The 18,724-nt window shown below is 40.9% G+C and overlaps 1 pseudogene; it reads right to left on the bottom strand.

Moving 5' to 3' along the window:
* Nucleotides 1-6,488: 6,488 nt before the first annotated feature.
* On the bottom strand, nt 6,489-12,210 carry LOC138821759 (tubulin beta-2 chain-like; annotated as a pseudogene).
* Between the last annotated feature and the right edge of the window lie 6,514 nt (nt 12,211-18,724).

Raw genomic sequence — 18,724 nt, forward strand, 5'->3', positions numbered from 1 at the left:
TTGGTCTAGGATATGTACAGCTCTAAACTGGGAGACTTTTAGAGAATGAGATTAGAGAGAATGGGTCTTCTGGACAGGATCTGCTATAGGTATGACAAGGTGGAAGGAAAAAGGAAACAGCGTAAGGAAATATGATTAACAAGGCCGAAGTGGTCAAAAGAAATCTCTCCAATGCAAGAAGGTCCTTCTGACAAACCTGTTCTTGTTGGGCCACGGCCTGGTATGGTGGTGCCACTTTAGACTCTGGTCCCATTAGAGCAACATACATGTCAGGGCTTCTTCATTCCAGGGCCTAGGATGACTACGAGAAGTTCATTCCCTGTTCCTACCTCTGCTTTCTAAAAGGGTACATACATCAATGGGCTCTCTTCTTTCCCGCTACAAACATTCTACCAGTGTTCCCTCATGACACAACACTTCAGTGCCAATCTGGGTGTTTTTCCATGAGTCCTAATATTTTGTCTTCTGAGCCTAACATTTGTTTTTTGTTTTTGTTTTTTGTTGATATTTTATTTTTTTACATTTTATTTTTATTTTATGTTTTTTCTTGCTGCAAAAATTAATTTTATTTAATGTGCAAATACTATACAGAGTTGTTACAATTACATAGGCAAGATAGTCAGTACATTTCTTATCAAGCATTGTAGCCTCCTCCTTTGTTTACCATTCCCATCCCTTCCCATCCTCCCTGCCCCCCACCCAATCCCCCTCCAACAAGTTGTAAAGTTCGTTTTTGCCATGACAAATTGTACTTCTCATTGTTACAATAGGTCAACCTGTATCCTTATTTGAATGACTTCTTTTTCCCCTTCCCCTCCACAAATTATACCGACATCAAATATAGTGAAAGCAGGGGTTATACTGTGGGGGAGGGACATACAAAGCAACAAAGAAATAATCTTATAATTGGGTAAGAAACAAATGCATGAAAGAAAAAAAAACATATAAAATACATATCTTAGGGTTCATTTTCCAAACATCTCCTTATCTGAACTTTTCTGCTTGACGCAAATATATACTAGATATTGCAAATAAGGGAAATCATGGGACCTATGTTTCTTTGGGCTTGGCTTACTTCACTTAATATAATTTTTTTGAGTCTTTCCATTTCCTAACAGATGAGGCAATGTCATTCTTTCTGATGGAGGCATAGAATTCCATTGAGTATATATACCACATTTTCTTGATCCATTCATCTACTGAGGGGTATCTGGGTTGGTTCTAGATCTTAGCTATGGTAAATAATGCTGCAATAAACATAGTTATGCTGGTAGCTATAGTGTGGTCTTGTTTGTAAACATTTGGGTAAATGCCCAAAAGTGGGATTGCTGGGTCATAGGGGAGTTCTATGTGGTGTCTTTTGAGGAACCTCCATACAACTTTCCAAAGTGGTTGAACAACTTTACACTCCCACAAACAAAGAAGTAAGGTTCCCTTCTGTCCACATCCCCTCTAGCAACTATTGTTATTAGAGTTCTTGATTTTTGCCATTCTAACTGGTGTGAGTTGGTATCTCAATGTTGTTTTGATGTGCATTTCTTTTTATGGCTAGGGAGGTTGAGCATTTCTTCCTGTGTATATTGGCCATCCTTCTTTCTTCTTCAAAGAAGTTTCTCTTTAAGTCTTTAGTCCACTTATTTATTGGGAAGTTGTTTCTTTGAGGATTTGTTGTTGGGGGATTTAATTTTTTGAGTTCGAAGTATATTTTAGATATGAGACCCTTGTCCGTTGTATGTCTAGTGAAGATCTTCTCCCAATCCGTGGGCTTTCTATTGATCTTGCTAGCTATGTCCTTTGTCATGCAGAAGCTCTGCAACTTTATATAATCCCATTTGTTCAACATTTCTTTGATTTGTTGTGTTTCTGGGTCTCTATTAAGAAAATTTCGGCAGCGCCAAGGAGACCTAGGGTTTCTCCTATTCCATCCTGTAATGTTTTCAGTGTCTGCTTTGACTCCAAGGTCTTTGATCCATTTGGAATTGATTCTGTTACATGGTGATATATAAGTATCTAGCTTTAGTTTTCTACAAGTAGTTAACCAGTTTTGCCAGCACCATTTACTGAAGAGGCTGTCTTTCTTCTATTCTATTTTTTTATCTCCCTTATCGAATATTAGATGGCTATAGGTCTGTAGGTTCATTTCTGGGATTTCAATTCAATTCCTTTGGTCCTGAGGTCTGTTCTTGTGCTAGTAACAAGCTGTTTTGATTACTATGGCTTTATAGTAGAGTTTGAAATTTGGTATTGATACTCCTCCAGCAGTGTTCTTTCCGTTGAGGAGCGTTTTTCCTATTCGGGGTCTTTTATTGTTTCATATGAATTTTTGGATTGCCTCTTCTATTTCCTTGAAGTATGAGGTTGGAATGTTGATAAGTATCACATTGAATTTGTAGATAGCCTTGGGAAGTATTGCCATTTTCACGATGTTAATCTTTCCAATCCAGGAGCATGGGAGTTTTTCCCATTTTCTAAGTTCCGTTTTTATTTCATTTTTCGTTTTTGAATTTTCATCATAGAGGTCCTTCACTTCTTTGGTTAAGTTAATTCCTAGGTATTTTATTTTTTGTGGGGCTACTACAAATGGAGTTGCTTTCCTAATTTCAGCCCCACTTTTCTAACATTTGTTACCTTTTCCTCCTTTTGGTGCTGAGGACTGAACAGAGAGTCTTGTGCATGCCAGGGATGTACTCTACCATTGAGTTGCATCTTCACCCAGAGCTTTGCGTATCATACTAGTCAAGGACTCTATTAAGTATTTGATACAATTACCAAGGTACATGAGAATAAGGGAGATGCTGCACTTAGCATTTGGACAAAATAATCAACCTGTCTATAGGAGTCACCTCAATGTTGGCTTGTGTGGCAATGAGTGCAGACCTCTGGCTGGGAGGAAACAAAAGCCATGCCTGAGAAATATATGGTGATCTACTGATATAATTATCAAGAAGAGTTTTCTGAGGGGTGAGGCAAGAGTTATTAATTGTGAAACAAGAATTACTTCGTCAAGAGTGTAAACTAATAATCCAAAGCCACCAGAAAAGGCTCATAAATGAGTATTTAAGAGAAAACAAAAAAAATATTCTTAGTCATTTGTTGTTGGGGGATTTAATTTTTTGAGTTCCAAGTATATTTTAGATATGAGACCCTTTTCCGTTGTATGGCTAGTAAAGATCTTCTCCCAATCTGTGGGCTTTCTATTGATCTTGCTAGCTATGCCGTTTGCCATGCAGAAGCTCTGCAACTTCATGCAATCCCATTTGTCCAATATTTCTTTGATTTGTTGTGTTTCCTGGTCTCTATTCAGAAAATTCCGGGCAGCGCCAAGGAGACCTAGGGTTTCTCGTATTCCATCCTGTAATGTTTTCAGAGTGTCTGCTTTGACTTCGAGGTCTTTGATCCATTTGGAGTTGATTCTGGTGCAGGGTGATATATACGGATATAGCTTTAGTTTTCTACATGTAGTTAACCAATTTTGCCAGAACCATTTACTGAAGAGGCTGTCTTTCTTCCATTCTATTGTATCAAATCCTCAAAGAAACAACTGCCCAATAAATAAGTGGGCTAAAGACTTAAAGACAAACTTCTCTGAAGTAGAAAGAAGGATGGCCAATAGACACATGAAGAAATGCTCAACATCCCTAGCCATAAAAGAAATGCAAATCAAAGCAACATTGAGATACCACCTCACAACAGTTAGAATGGCAAAAATCAAGAACTCTAACAACAACAGATGCTGGAGGGGATGTGGACAGAAGGGAACCTTACTTCATTGTTGGTGGGAATGTAAACTTGTTCAACCACTTTGGAAAGAAGTATGGAGGTTCCTCAAAAGACTTCACATAGACCTCCCCTATGACCCAGCAATCCCACTTTTGGGAATTTACCCAAATGTTTACAAACAAGACCACACTAAAGCTTCCAGCACAACTATGTTTATTGCAGCATTATTTACCATAGCTAAGATATGGAACCAACCCAGATGCCCTTCAGTAGATGAATGGATCAAGAAAATGTGGTATATATACACAATGGAATTCTATGCCTCATTCAAAAAAAAATGACATTGCCACCTTTGTTAGGAAATGGAATAACTTGGAAAAAATATATTAAGTGAAGTAAGCCAGGCACAAAGAAACACAGGTCCCATGGTTTCCCTTATTTGTAATATCTAGTATATGTATGAGTCAAGTGGAAAAAGTAAGTTAATGTGATGTTAGGAAAATGAATCCTTAGATAGGTATCTTAATGTTTTTTTTTTCTTTCATGCATGTGTTTCTAATGCATTTATAAGATTATTTCTTTGTTGCTTTGTATGTCCCTCCCCCACAGTATAACCCCCGCTTTCAATATATTTGATGTCAGTGTAACTTGTGGAGGAGATGGGGAAAAACAAGTCGTTTAAGGATTCAGGTGGACCTGTTGCAACAATGAAAAGTACAAATTGTCATGTCAAAAACGAGCTTTACAATGTCGGTGGGGGGTAGATGGGGAAGGATTGGGTGGGCGGGGAGGGGGGGAGGCTGGGAAGGGAGGTGAAGGTTAAACAAGGAGGAGGCTGCAATGCTTGGTAAGAAATGTATTCATTATCTTGCCCATGTAATTGTAACCCCTCTGTACAGTATGTTCACAAATAAAATAAAATTTAAAAAATATTCTTAGTCAAATACTGGTAGATATGCTAGGTGGGACCTCCATCACAGCTTGGCCTCAATCCTTAACCCACTGAGGAGTGAGAGTGCTTTGGCCAGACCTGCCTTCAGTTCTGACCCAGCAGCCTTATTGGGTTTGGGGATCATCCAACCTGATCAGTTCCAGTACTAGAGACCCAGGAATGTCAATTTGCTGGCCAACACCTACTCCCTAGGACTTCCACATTAGAAGCTAATTGCACTTTGATATGCCTTGGGGCAAGGACAGAAAACATCTTGCTTCTAGTCACAGATCACCCCCTGGGGAAGTTTACTTTCTAATGAGTGAGATCAGCTTGGCTTAAAGATCTATACCCCACTCATCTCCACCCTACTCCAACCTCAGGCCTGGTAGAGGAAAGCTTAGGGAAATTACTATTTCCCAACTTTACTAGAAGCAAGGAACTTGCACCTCACCCAGTAGTATCTTTTCCTTAGAGCTTTCTAAAAGTTGCTAAATTCCCATAGGTCCTGTTTCTGAATAAAAAGGGGCTTACAGGTTATTGGTGGCCATGGAGGAATGCCTGGCACAGACAACATACCTGAAACCTCACTGCAAGAAGAGTGAAAGATTCTGGCAAAAAGAACCCTTGACTGATGTGGCCTCCTGTGAAAACAGAAATGTTCGACCTCTTCCTGGCCATTGTAGGTTCTAAGCAATTGAGATTTCCATCTTACTCATGTAAAGTAACCATACCCAATAGTCTAGCTCCATGCATCCCTTTTGTCCTTACAACTCCCCCCTGGGCCTCAGATAGCTTTGAATGCTGGAAAAGTGAGTATGAGAATGGGTCATTGGGCCATGTCTCCCCTTCTCTCCTTCACTTGGAAGGACAGAATCAAGCAGTTCTTGATACACTATGGGGCTGGTCAGCTTTTCACTCCCTCAAAGAGCTAGACTCACTTCTGTCCTTAATGTTGCCAGATGCCTTGAGAAACTACCCTGGCAACCAAGATCTTGCACTCATCCTGTGAATTCTGCTTCACTGTAAACTGAACTGTAAGCACAGGGATCGGGGTTCCTGCTACAATTTCTGGAGAATGTGACTGCAATCCCTCTGATGGGGCATGAGACAAGAACCTATCATTGTGTGAAGGAGAAGTAGATCTCTAATGGCCAGTATTCATAACTGCCTTTTGTGGTTCCATTCCCAAAGAGGAATGTGTAATGGGTGGCAGGTATAGCCAGTCCTGTGTCAGAATAAAGGAGGAAGAGGCCCTGCTACCTCAGTGCCCAGACAAGCCTTGAACGTCAATCCTGTCAGTACTCCAAACATCAAATTGGTACTAGGAAAATTGTAACATTTAGTTTTCGTTTTCTTTCTCTTCAAACTGCTTTTTTGCTACTGGCATGCTATTGAGAGATTGCTAACTTTAGAACTGGGCCAGGGAAAATAAAAAATATTGGCATTTGTCATACTCCTCTTCAAAATAGCAGGAATACCATGAATTTGAAACTCCTCTTGAGCACCAGTCCTATATTGCTAAGATTAAATCCTGCTGGCCACCTTTATATTTCAAATACATTGAAAGAATAAAAGGGATTCTTAAGAAGAATAAGGACTAAGAGTATAAAATGTATACTTCTTTATTTATATAAATAAGGCTTTCATACAATTATATTTAAAAGAAATCTGTATTTTTACATTCACCACCAGTGAGTTTCTGACAGGAAAGGCTGTGCATAATGATACACAGCAAGGATCCCACTCCAGGACAACAGGAGCTCAGGAAAGCACCATTAATTTGAGAAGTAGGCAGGCTCTGACACTCCTGTTGCACTGCTAGCAATGGGAAGTCTTAAACTAGTTCCTCCACCAAGTCTTCTTCAAATTCCCCCTGTTCATCAGCAGTGTCATCTTGGCACTGCTGGTACTTGGACACCAGGTCATTGATATTGCTCTCAGCTTCAGTGAACTCCATCTCATCTATGCCCTCACCTATGTACCAGTGCAAGAATGCATTGCACTGGAACATGCCACTGAACTGCTCTGAGATGCACTTGAAGGGATCCTAGATGACTATGTTGTTGCCGATGAAGGTGGCCGACATCGTGAGTCCATGTGGGGGTGGGGTGGGGGGGAAGGGAAGGGGGGATGTCACACACAGCCGTCTTCACATTGTTGGGGATCCAGTCTCCAACGTAGCTGCTGTTCTTGTTCTGCACGTTGAGCATCTGTTCATCCACCTCTTCATGGACATGCAGCCTCGGAAGATGGCAGCCGCTGTCAGGTAGCAGCCACGGCGGAGATCACAGGTGACCATCAAGTTCTTAGGGTCAAATATCTGCTGGGTGAAGCTCGCGCACTGAGAGAGCATGGTACTGCTGGCTGGCACGGCTGGCCAGGGGCACAAAGCCAGGCATGAAGAAGTGCAGGCGGGAAAGAGCACCATATTCAAGGCCAGCTTGTGCAGGTCTGCATTCATCTGGCCAGGGAAGCACAGGCAGATGGTAACCCCGCTGTTGGTGCCTGACACCAGGTGGTTCAGGTCCCCATAGTTGGGCGTGGGCAGCTTCAAGTTACAGAAGCAGATGTTGTACAGGGCCTTGTTGTCGATGCAGAAAGTTTTATCTGCATTTTCCACCAGCTGGTGGACAGAGAAGATCGCGTTGTAGGGTTCCAGCACTGTGTTTGACACCTTCGGGGAGGGCATGACACAGAAGGTGTTCATGGTGTGGTTTGGGTACCCCTCTTGAATATTGTTGAGAATCAGGGTGCCCATGCTTGACCCGGTGCCACCTCCCAAAGAGTGGGCCAGCTAGAAACCCTGTAGACAGTCACACCTTTCTGACTTCCGCCTCACCACATCCAGTACCGGCTCCACCAGCTCAGCTTCCTCTGTGTAGTAGCCCTTGGTCCAGTTATTGGTTGCCCCGCTCTGGCCTATCAGACAGAAGCCATGATGGGACACACACTCCAAGAATATTTACTGTGCCATTTGCATTGTGAAGACAACAGGACTCTTCTGAGCCAACCTTTGCTTTTAATTTAGATAACTTTGGTGAAATAAAGGAAATGTTTTCATTGTATCTGGGACCCTACAAATCACCCAGGTTCTAAAGAAATAAAGACAATGTGGAGGAAGATACATTTTAACCCAAATCAACTACTTGTAGAAATGAAGAACAGAGCCTGCCTCAATACTGGAAATGTAATTAGTTTCACAGGAGGGACAGGAGCACATTGTGATCATAGGAAAGCTAAGCTGCAAGCACTTGTCTGCACCTTGCTCACACAGAGCTATGCTTTGATTTCTGGTGTCCTGAAGTAGTTCTCTGTTATTGCCGGGCCTTTGAAATGACCAGCAGTTCTGAAACCTTGTTGGAGGCTTTCCCTGATTGCTGATCTTTCCCTTCAGAGGCTTCTTTGTCATGGAGGGCTTGCAGAGTTGCACTGATCTGAGCTGTCTGAGTGGCCAGGGGCATGACTCCAGTGGACTGGAATAGGTGGGTTAGGTGAGGACAATATCTAGGTGTATAAAGGCTCAGCCCAGCACTGGAGTGCCTGGATGTTAGGACCCATAGACCATGATGACATACCAAATATGAAGTTGTCTGGCCTGAAGCTCTGGCCAAATGGTCCTGATCTCACTGAGTCTAAGGTTCCAGGCTCTAGGTCCACCATGATGGCCCGAGGAACATATTTTTTGCCTGTGGAGACAAGAGTTGACTTAGGCCTATAATTGACAAGAAACTTAGGGGCAGAGCTTATGATTCTGAGTGACTCTCAGCATTCATTACAGAAATTACAGCATTTGAGACATGGAAACAGAAAAGATTGGTTCAACCATTGAGGGATTTTTTGAAGAGGAGATTAGCAGTGGTTCTCTCACTTCAGCCCTCCCTTCTTTTCAGGCCTCCTGGTCACTTCCGCCTTTTGCACACCATCCCATCCCTGCCAATCCTCCAGGGCTAGTCAGTCTTTACTGATGCAGTCAATATAAGCTAGCTTATGTGGATTCAGAACAGGCAGAAGAAAGTAGAAATGCATTTGGAAGGTGGATGGAAAATGCCTCTCAACTGTGACTACCCTTTTTGCCCATTGGCCAATGAGACAGTCATGAGACAATCAAATTGCTTCAGCTTTCTTGTCATCAGAGGTGATTCAAACTTATCCATTCTCTTTCTTGACACTGTCTCTCAAATTACAGAGGAACAATATGGTAATCTTGCTTCACAAAAAAAAAATGGAAAAGACAACATTGAAGGAAAAGCTCATTGCTTCATGATGAGTGTTGGGCTGTTAAGAGCCAGTTGTCATTGTTGGAGTTTTTTAAAGTTACTCACCCATAAATTCTTACAGGTGTCTTCCTTGCCAAGGTAATTCAAGTCATTGATTGATATTAGCCTTTAAAACTTCCATGGAGATGTTGAACATTTTTGTGATTACCATCTTGTTGTGAGATGAAATCCATTTCTGACTTAGTAAGGAATGGACTTGAGAATTCTGATAATTCTCTTAGAACTTCAATTCTGAAGGAAGCTAAATAAATCTTGATAGGATAAGAACAAATATATGTGAACTAATCCTTCCTCTTCATCCCTTTTCCTTCCCTAGTACTGTTAATTGGGCCACTGGCTCCTCTTCTCCAGTTCCAAATGCCTCAGGCCTTAACCCATTCCTTCTCCACCTCCTCGCATTTTTCTCGTCTCCATTCCTGCCAGTTTTCATCTTCAGGTTCACCTTTAATTCACCTGCTATTGTCTCTGCACATTCCAACACTGTAGATTCCATTATACACTATTTTCTTCTCATATACTTGTACTGTACTCTATAGTAAATCCACTGGCTACATAGCATGTACCTGTTATTAAGTATGATGTCATGTAGAGACACTTGAATGTGTGTGGCAGATTATTTGTAGGTTCTATACAAATACTATTTTATATAAAGAACTTGAGTGTGTGAAGATGTTGTTATTGGTGGGGGTCCTCGAGCCCATTCCATGAGGATATTGAGGGGTGATTGAATTTTAAGTAATGGTGCTGTTTTCATACTTCTTTAAATGAACTTATGAACTTATTAAAAGACTATTTTTTCAGCCCTTTGTTTATGGATCAAATCTATAATCCTAGCTAATCAGGAGGCTGAGATCTGAGGATCATGGTTCAGTGTTGGCTCAGAAGGGAAGGAATGTACTTGGAACTCTTATTTCCAATTAACCACACACACGCACACACACACACACACACACACACACACACACACACACACACACACACACACACACGCACCACAACACAACACAAAGCTAGAAGAGAAGCTCTATCAATTGAGCCACTAGTAGACTTCCATGTGAACAGTGACCTGATTGAGCCTCACAGGTGTCTGCTGGACCAGACATCCATTAAAAGGGCTAAAGGATGCAGATATCTCATACAAGCTGTGTGACATCTCTGATTGGGTCTGGGATGGATATGGCCACAGACTGTCCTATGACCTTGAGAGTCATATAGCTCTCTCCTACAGACAATTAAACCCTGTACAAAGCATCCCAGTAAGTACCTTCCCTTAGGACCCCTCCTGTCTAGCAAGACATTTGATATTCTCTTCTTCAATAAATCATTGCTGTTTTATTCTTCCCTCTGCATCCATGAACTCATTTTTTGAGATCATAGAGACAAAAGATGTGATTCAGTTATTAGGTTTTCAGTATCAACATGATGGCCTGCTTCAAAACAGAACTTTTATCTGCTTCCTGGGCACCAAAGCTGGTGGATCCTGAATGCTTTTATCTTGAGCCCTTTTTGTGTTGCCACCAAACCTGTGCTAGAGTATCATCAGTGCCCAAGGGACACACCGGGAATGCGTTTGTTCCAATCACACATGGTATACCTAGGTGTTGAGTCTGCAAACATGATGGGTACTCACAGATGTGTGACTTAGTGATGTCAGCCACTCAGCACAAGGTTTCCCTGGACCAGAGTCTCATCCCCATGCATTGAGTGGATGATAGGTGAAACCTTTGTTTCTCATACACAGATTATATCCTGGTTGTTCCTAGCAAATGAATTCCATAGACCCCAGGGGAAACAAGCTGAATCCTTCTTTTAGTCATTTCTTCCCTAACACTGACACATCTGCTCCTTGAAGACACCATGGCCACATACCTCTCAGTAGAGGCTTTCCAAGACCCTACTCCATCATGTCACCCACCCACTTCAGATCTTTTAGCAGCCACTTTCCTCTAATAAACACTTCCCTCACGTCCAGCCTCCCCTATGAAAGTCTTCACTGTTGGGTTTTTATCCTAATGTAGAGGTCACATGCTTAACTATCAAGGTCATGGTTATTTGATATCTTTGGGGTCTACACACAGGACTGCTCAGGGCCATATTGATCCAATGTCTATGGCTCTGTTCACAAGACTGCTCAGTGCCATGGTGATGGGATGTATAGTGTCTGCATATGGGACTGCTCAGTACTATAGTGAATGATGCAGAATATCCATAGAAGGGCACCATTTTCCCATTGAGATTTTCAGCTTTCATTACTTGTGTATAGCTGGTATTCCACACAGCACTCTAAAATCTATGGGAATTTAGGAGAGAGCCTCTTTATCATGAGTTAGCAGAGAATGGAATAAAATAGAATACTCAGCTGTAGTGGTGGTGGCTCTAGCTGGTATTTCTTGATACTCAGCAGACTAAGATCTGAGGATCTAAGTTCAAGGCCAGTCCAGGCAAGAAAATTCAGTGAGATTCTTATCCCTAATTAACCACCAAAAATCCCAAAGTAGAACTATGACTGAAGTGGTAGAGCACTAATCTTCAGCAAAAAAAAATCCAAATCAATGTTTATGCATTAATTTAAGCCTTAGGACCAACACACACACACACACACACACACACACACACACACACACACACACACACACACACACACACACACACACACAACCATTTGTCCAGCACTGGTGGCTCACACACCTGTAATCCTAGCTATTTAGGACGCTGAGGTCTGAACTTCAGAGTTTCAATCCAGCCTAGGCAGAAAAGTTTGAGACTTATCTCCAATTAACCACCAGAAAACCAGAAGTGGTCCTGTGGCTCAAAGTACAAAAGCACTAGCCTTGAGGGACAGTGTCTAGGTCCTGAGTTCAAGCCTTTCGACTGACAAGAAAAATAAAATGTAACACCTGGATCAGGTCCTTTGTCTCCTTTGTTTGAGGAAAGAGTCTACAGACAAAAAGGAAGAGGTAAGACAGCATAACTTTATTGAAAGAAAAGACCATCAGAACCCTTGCTAGACAGGAGAGGCCCATGGGAGGGAAGGCACTAGTTGGTGTGGGTTATGTAGGTATTAATGAGGTGTCTTTAGGAATGAACTATATGTCTCTCATGACCATTGGACAGTCTGCAGGTCATATCACTCCCCAGGCCTAGTCAGAAGCTCCACAAAGCCAACCCAAGATCTTTATGCATTCTTTAGTCCTTCTGAGTAAGTTATAATTTTGGTACCTACCTCTGGGGTATAGTCACCTCATCACAGTGTTCATTGTTCCAGGGGCAATGGGCCATGATATGATGTCAAGGAGCCTGCACACAGGACTGCTCAAGGCCAAAGTAAAAGAGAACTTCCATGGGAGAGAGACTTTGCCTCCATTGCACAGACATGCTCTTTTTTTTTTTTTTTTTTTGGTCCAGTTGTGGGGCCTGAACTCTCGGCCTGAGCACTGTCCCTCAGCTCTTCAGCTCAAGGCCAGTGCTCTACCACTTGAGCCACAGCGCCACTTCCGGATTTTTTCTTTTTGCTTATGTGGTGCTGAGGAATCGAACCCAGGGCCTCAGGCATGCAAGGCAAGCGCTCTACCACTGAGCCAACTTCCCAGCCCCTGAGCCAACTTCCCAGCACAGACATGCTCTTTTTATGTTCTGATAACTCTGGGCGGTTTTTCCATGTTTTCTCTTCTTTTTCTCCAATGCTTTAGATGGAAACCAGGACATCATGCATGTAAGGCAAGCACTTTCCCATTGCACTTATATTTCTTTCCTTGGATTTGTTTTTAAATGAGCAGTAGATTTCATCTTTGTGTATAGGAAAATAGTTATCAAATATCTCCATTTTAAAGGTTTCAGCTGATGAAGTAGCACAGTATTTTTTATAATCTAAAATAGAGATATTCTGCCTTGGATATGTCCAGAGGCCTCAGACATAAAAAGGCTTGGGATAACTGCTGTGCAATTGGAAAGGCCAGGCTGAAGCCTTTTCCTTTTGCCCCAGCTTGCTGTTGCACCAGTGCTCCTTTCACCAGAAATGCTCATTTTCTCCATTTCTGCTCTTTGACACTTAGCTAGAGGAGTCAGCTCCAGCCCTCTGAGAACTCTCTATGGGGGTGCGGAGTGGGGATTGCAGTATGGGAGAGGGCTTCTCTTCCCCCTCCATCTTTTGTGCTGGTCTTGGGCTTGATCTCAGGGACTGGCTCAGTCAGTTTTTCTGTTTGTTTATTTTTTCTTGCTTGTTTGATTTTTAGTCAAGAGTAGAACTTAGGCAACAGTTTCACTTCCAGATATTTGGGCTCCTAATTAGTGATGAGTCTCATGAACTTCCCTACACAGGCTGGCTTTGAACCTCATTCCTCAGATGTTTGCCTCATGAATAACGTGGATTATAAGCATGAGTCACAATCACCTGGCAGAGAGAAGGGTCTTCTTTCAGACATACCAACTACACAGTGACAAACATCAAGAGGGGTAGCCTCTTTGTTTCAGCTGACCCCATCTTTTTCCATCACATCCAGTGTCAGCCCTGTACCAGCTATGGAGAAGAGCTTGGTGCTTCTTCAGGCCTGATCTGAATTAATTCATTGATCATACTAATAATAAATAAAATATTTCATGAGTATGTTTGTCTTCTCACCAACAGGAACGGATCTAGAAATCAAGAATCATTTATACCTTAGCTTTCCAACTCCAGAATGTAGAAAATTACTCACGTTGCATATGCCTTTCTTTACTAAGTGAATTAAATCAGAACAGCCTTCACATGTGCTTCTGACCCAGTGGAGATGATAACAAGGTAGCAAGATGTTGGGCAGTCTTGTATAGAAATTGGGCAAGGACCATAAAAACAAACACATTTTGACTTTGAAAGGCTGGAACAAAATCTACAAAGCAATGGTCCCCATAAACAGGCAGGAGTAGCAATACTAATATCAGATAAAATAGACTTCAAATTAAAATTAGTTAGAAGAGATAAAGAAGGTCCCTACATACTAATGAAGGGATCTCTCCTTCAGGAGGATAGTACACTTGTAAATAGTTATTCGCCAAACAACGGAACACCCAAATTTATCCGAGAAACACTCCTTTCTCTCAAATCTCATATAGATCTAAAAACATTAATTGTTGGGGACTTTAACACACCACTATCGCCACTAGATAGATCAACTCAGCAAAAACTCAACATAGAAACCGCAGACCTAAACAGCTGCATAGATCAACTAGATTTAACAGGCATCTACTGAATATTTCACCTAGCAGCATCAGAATACACGTTTTTCTCAGCAACACATGGAACATTTTCCAAAATAGACCACATTTTAGGTCACAAAGCAAATTTGTCCAAATTCAGAAACATTGAAGTTATACCTTGCATTCTCTGAGACCACAAGGGAATAAAATTAGAACTCAACACCAAAAGCCACCAAAGAAAGTCCAGTAACATATGGAGGCTGAACAACACACGGTTGAACCACCAGTGGGTCATGGAAGAGATTAGAAACAAAATTTAATTGTTCATGATATTCAAAAAAAATGAGCACACAAACTACCAGCTTCTCTGGGACACAGCAAAGACAGTACTCAGAGGCAAGTTTATAGATCTGAGTTCCTACATCAACAAATTGGAGAGAGCTGAAACCAACAATTTAATGAGACAGCTGAGCCTCCTTGAAAAAGAGCAGCAAGATAATCCCAATCCAGTAGATGGAAAGAAATAAAGAAAGTTAAATCAGAAATAAATGAATTAGAATCCAAAAAAATCATAGAAAGAATCAACAAAACAAAGAGTTGGTTCTTCAAAAACATTAACAAAATTGAAAGACCCTTAGCAAATCTTATCAGAAAAAGAAGAGAACACACCTAAATAAATAAACTCAGAGATGAGAATGGTAACATCACCACCGAAACAACCAAGATTCAGAATATTATAAGGGAATATTTCTCAAAACTTTATGCTTATAAGTTTGAGAACTTGCCAAAAATGGACCTTTTCCTAGCAAATATCGACATGCAGAGACTAAACCAAGATGAGTTAAACCATCTTAACAGGCCCATATCAAGAATTGAAATAGTAATAGCAATCAGAGACCTCCTTTCTGCTGTTTTACAGCGGAATTCTACAAGGCCTTCAAAGCAGAAATCACACGAGTACTCATTCAACACTTCAATGAAATTAAAGAGAAAGTTCACTACCGAATTCATTCTATGAAGCTATAATAACCATCTTCCCAAATCCAGGCAGGGACTCATCAAAGAAAGAACTATAGACCCATATCTTTGATGAACACTGATGCCAAACTTCTCAACAAAATTTTGGCAAATCAGCTTCAACAATTCATCCAAAAACATCATACAGCACAATCAAACAGGATTCATTTCAGGGATGCAGTGCTGGTTCAATATACGCAAATCAATAAACATAATTCATCACATCAACAAGGGTAAGGACAAGAACCACATGATTATCTCAATAGATGCAGAAAAAACATTTGACAAGATCCACCACCTCTTTTGAAGGTTCTGGAAAAATTAGGAATCCATGGAACATTCCTCAATACAATAAAGGCTGTATAAGACAAACCTACAGCCAGTATTATACTCAATTGTGAAAAACTAAAGCCATTTACTCTAAACTCAGGAAAGAAACAAGGATGCTCACTCTCTCCTCTACTCTTCAATCTAGTATTAGAATGCTTAGTTACAGCAATAAGACAAGACCCAAACATAAAGTGGATCCAAATAGGGAAAATGAAGTAAAACTCTCCCTCTTTGAAGATGAGGTGATCTTGTATTTTAAGAATTCCATGGACTCTGCTCCCAAATTACTCATGGTTATTAAAAACTTTGGCAAAGTAGCAAGGTATAAAATTAATCCCCCAATATCAATGGCTTTTCTATATGCCAACAAGGGGAAAAGTGTGGCTAAAATCAGGAAAACAACTCCATTCAGAATAGCCCTACAAAAAATAAAATAATTACGAATTAACTTAACCAAACAAGTGAAGGACCTCTATGATGAAAACTTTAAAAACCTGAAAATGGAAATCGAAACAGAATTTAGAAAGTGACAAAAAACTCCCATGCTCCTGGATTGGAAAGATCAACATGGTGAAAATGGCAATACTTCCCAAGGCTATCTACAAATTCAGTTCTTCAAGGAAATAGAAGAGGCAATCTAAAAATTCATATGGAACAATAAAAGACCCAGAATAGCAAAAACGATCCTTAACAGAAAGAACACTGCTGGAGGAATATCAATACCAAATTTCAAACTCTACTATAAAGCCATAGTAATCAAAAAAGCTTGGTATTGGCACAAGAACAGACCTCAGGACCAATAGAATAGAATTGAAAACCCAGAAATGAACCTACAGACCTATAGCCATCTAATCTTTGATAAGGGAGCTAAAAAAAATAGAATGAAAGAAAGACAGCCTCTTCAGTAAATGGTGCTGGCAAAAATGGTTAACTAGTTGTAGAAAATTAAGCTAGATTGTTATCTATCTCCCTGCACCAGAATCAACTCCAAATGGATCAAATATCTCAGAGTCAAAGCAGACACTCTGAAAACTTTACAGGATGGGGTAGGAGAAACCGTAGGTCTCCTTGGCACAGGCCAAAATTTTCTTAATAGATACCCAGAAACACAAGAAATCAAAGAAAAGTTGGACAAATAGGATTGCATGAAAGTGCATAGCTTCTGAATGGCAAAGGACATAGTTCGCAAGATTAATAGAAAGCCCACGGATTGGGAGAAGATCTTCACTATCCTTACAACAGACAAGGGTCTTATATCTGAAATATACCTGGAACTCAATAAATTAAATCCCCCAACAACAAATATTCAAACAAACAACTCCCCAATAAATAAGTGGGCTAAAGACGTAAAGGGAAAATTCTCTGAATAGGAAAGAAGAATGGCCAATAGACACATGCTCAACCTCTCTAGCCATAAAAGTAATGCAAATCAAAAAAATATTGATATACCACCTCACACTAGTTAGAATGTCTATAAACAAGAAGTCTAATTACAACAGATGCTGGAGGGGATGTGGACAGAAGGGAACCTTACTGCATTGTTGGTGGGAGTGTAAACTTGTTCAACAACTTGGGAAAGCAGTATGGAGGTTGCTCAAAATACTCCACATAGAGCTGCAATCCCACTTTTGGGCATTTACCCAAATGTTCACAATCAACAACACACTAAAGCTCCCAGCACAACTATGTTTACTGCAGCATTATTTACCATTGCTAAGATATGGAACCAACGCAGATGCCCCTTGGTGGATGAATGGATCAAGAAAATGTGGTATATATACACAATAGAATTCTATGCCTCCATCAGAAAGAATGGAATTGCCCCATTTGTTAGGAATTGGAAAGACTTGGAAAAAAATATATTAAGTGAAGTAAGCCAGGCCCAAAGAATCATAGGTCCCATGGTTTCCCTTATTTGCAATAACTAGTATATGTCTGAGTCAACCAGAAAAGGTCAGATAAGTTGATGTTAGGGGAATGAACCCCAAGGTACGTATTCAGATGTTTTTTGGTTTTTTTTCCTTTCATGCAATTGTTTCTATCATATTTACAAGATTATTTCTATGTTGCTTTGTATGTCCCTCCACCACAGTATAACCCATACTTTCACTGTTTTTGATGTTGGGATAATTTGTGGAGGAGGAGTGAAAAAACAAATCGTTTAAATAGGGATACAGGTGGACCCATTGCACCAATGAGATGTACAAGTTGTTATGTCGAAAAACGAACTTAACAACTTGGGGGAGGATCGGTTGGGGGGAGGGGAAGAGTATGGGAAGGGATGGGAAGGGGAAAGGAGGAGTCAACAATGCTTGATAAGAAATGTACTCGTTATCTTGCCCATGTAATTGTAACTCCTCTGTATGGAATTCTCATAGTAAAAAAAGTAAAAAATAAAATAAAATAAAATTTAAAAAGGGTGGCTTGTCTGAAATCTGAGCTACTCAGGAGGACAAGATCTGAGGTTTGAGGTTTGAAGCCAGCCATAGCCAAAAACTGACACTTTTGTCTCCAGTTAATCAACAAAAACCCTCAAGTGTATCTCAAGTGACAGAGCCCTAGCCTTGACCACAAAAGTGAAGAGAGAGTATAAGGCCAAAAATTCAAACCCTAGGGCCATCACACACATATACACGCACACACACACACTCACACACTCACAGAGTGGGAGAAGCTACATGGACTAAATGAACAATTGGGACTCTGCCAGTGGTTTTTTGTTTTGTTTGTTTGCTTTTGTTGGTCATGGGGCTTGAAGTCTGACGCTAGGCACTGTCCCTCAGGTCTTCAGCTCAAGGCAAATGCTCTACCACTTGAGCCATAGCGCCACTTCTGGTTTTCTGGTGGTTTATTGGAGATAAGAGTCTCACGGACCGGGCACCAGTGGCTCATGCCTGTAAACCCATGGTTTCCCTTATTTGCAATATCTAGTATATGTATGAGTCAAGCTGAAAAGGTCAGATAATGTGATGTTAGGAAAATGAACCCTTAGATATGTATTTTAATGTTTTTTCTTTCATGCATGTGTTTCTAACGCATTTATAAGATTATTTCTTTGTTGCTTTCTATGTCCCTCCCCCACAATATAACCCCCGCTATCACTATATTTGATGTCAGTATAACTTGTGGAGGAGATGGGGGAAAAAAAGTCGTTTAAGGATTCAGGTGGACCTGTTGCAACAATGAGAAGTGCAAGTTGTCATGTCAAAAACGAGCTTTACAACGTCGTGGGGGGGGAAGGATTGAGTGGGGGGAGAGGGGGGAGGCTGGGAAG

Source organism: Dipodomys merriami, unplaced genomic scaffold, assembly GCF_024711535.1.
Source record: "Dipodomys merriami isolate MVZ:Mamm:240054 unplaced genomic scaffold, mDipMer1.0.p SCAF_939, whole genome shotgun sequence".
NCBI classification, from domain to species: Eukaryota; Metazoa; Chordata; class Mammalia; order Rodentia; family Heteromyidae; genus Dipodomys; species Dipodomys merriami.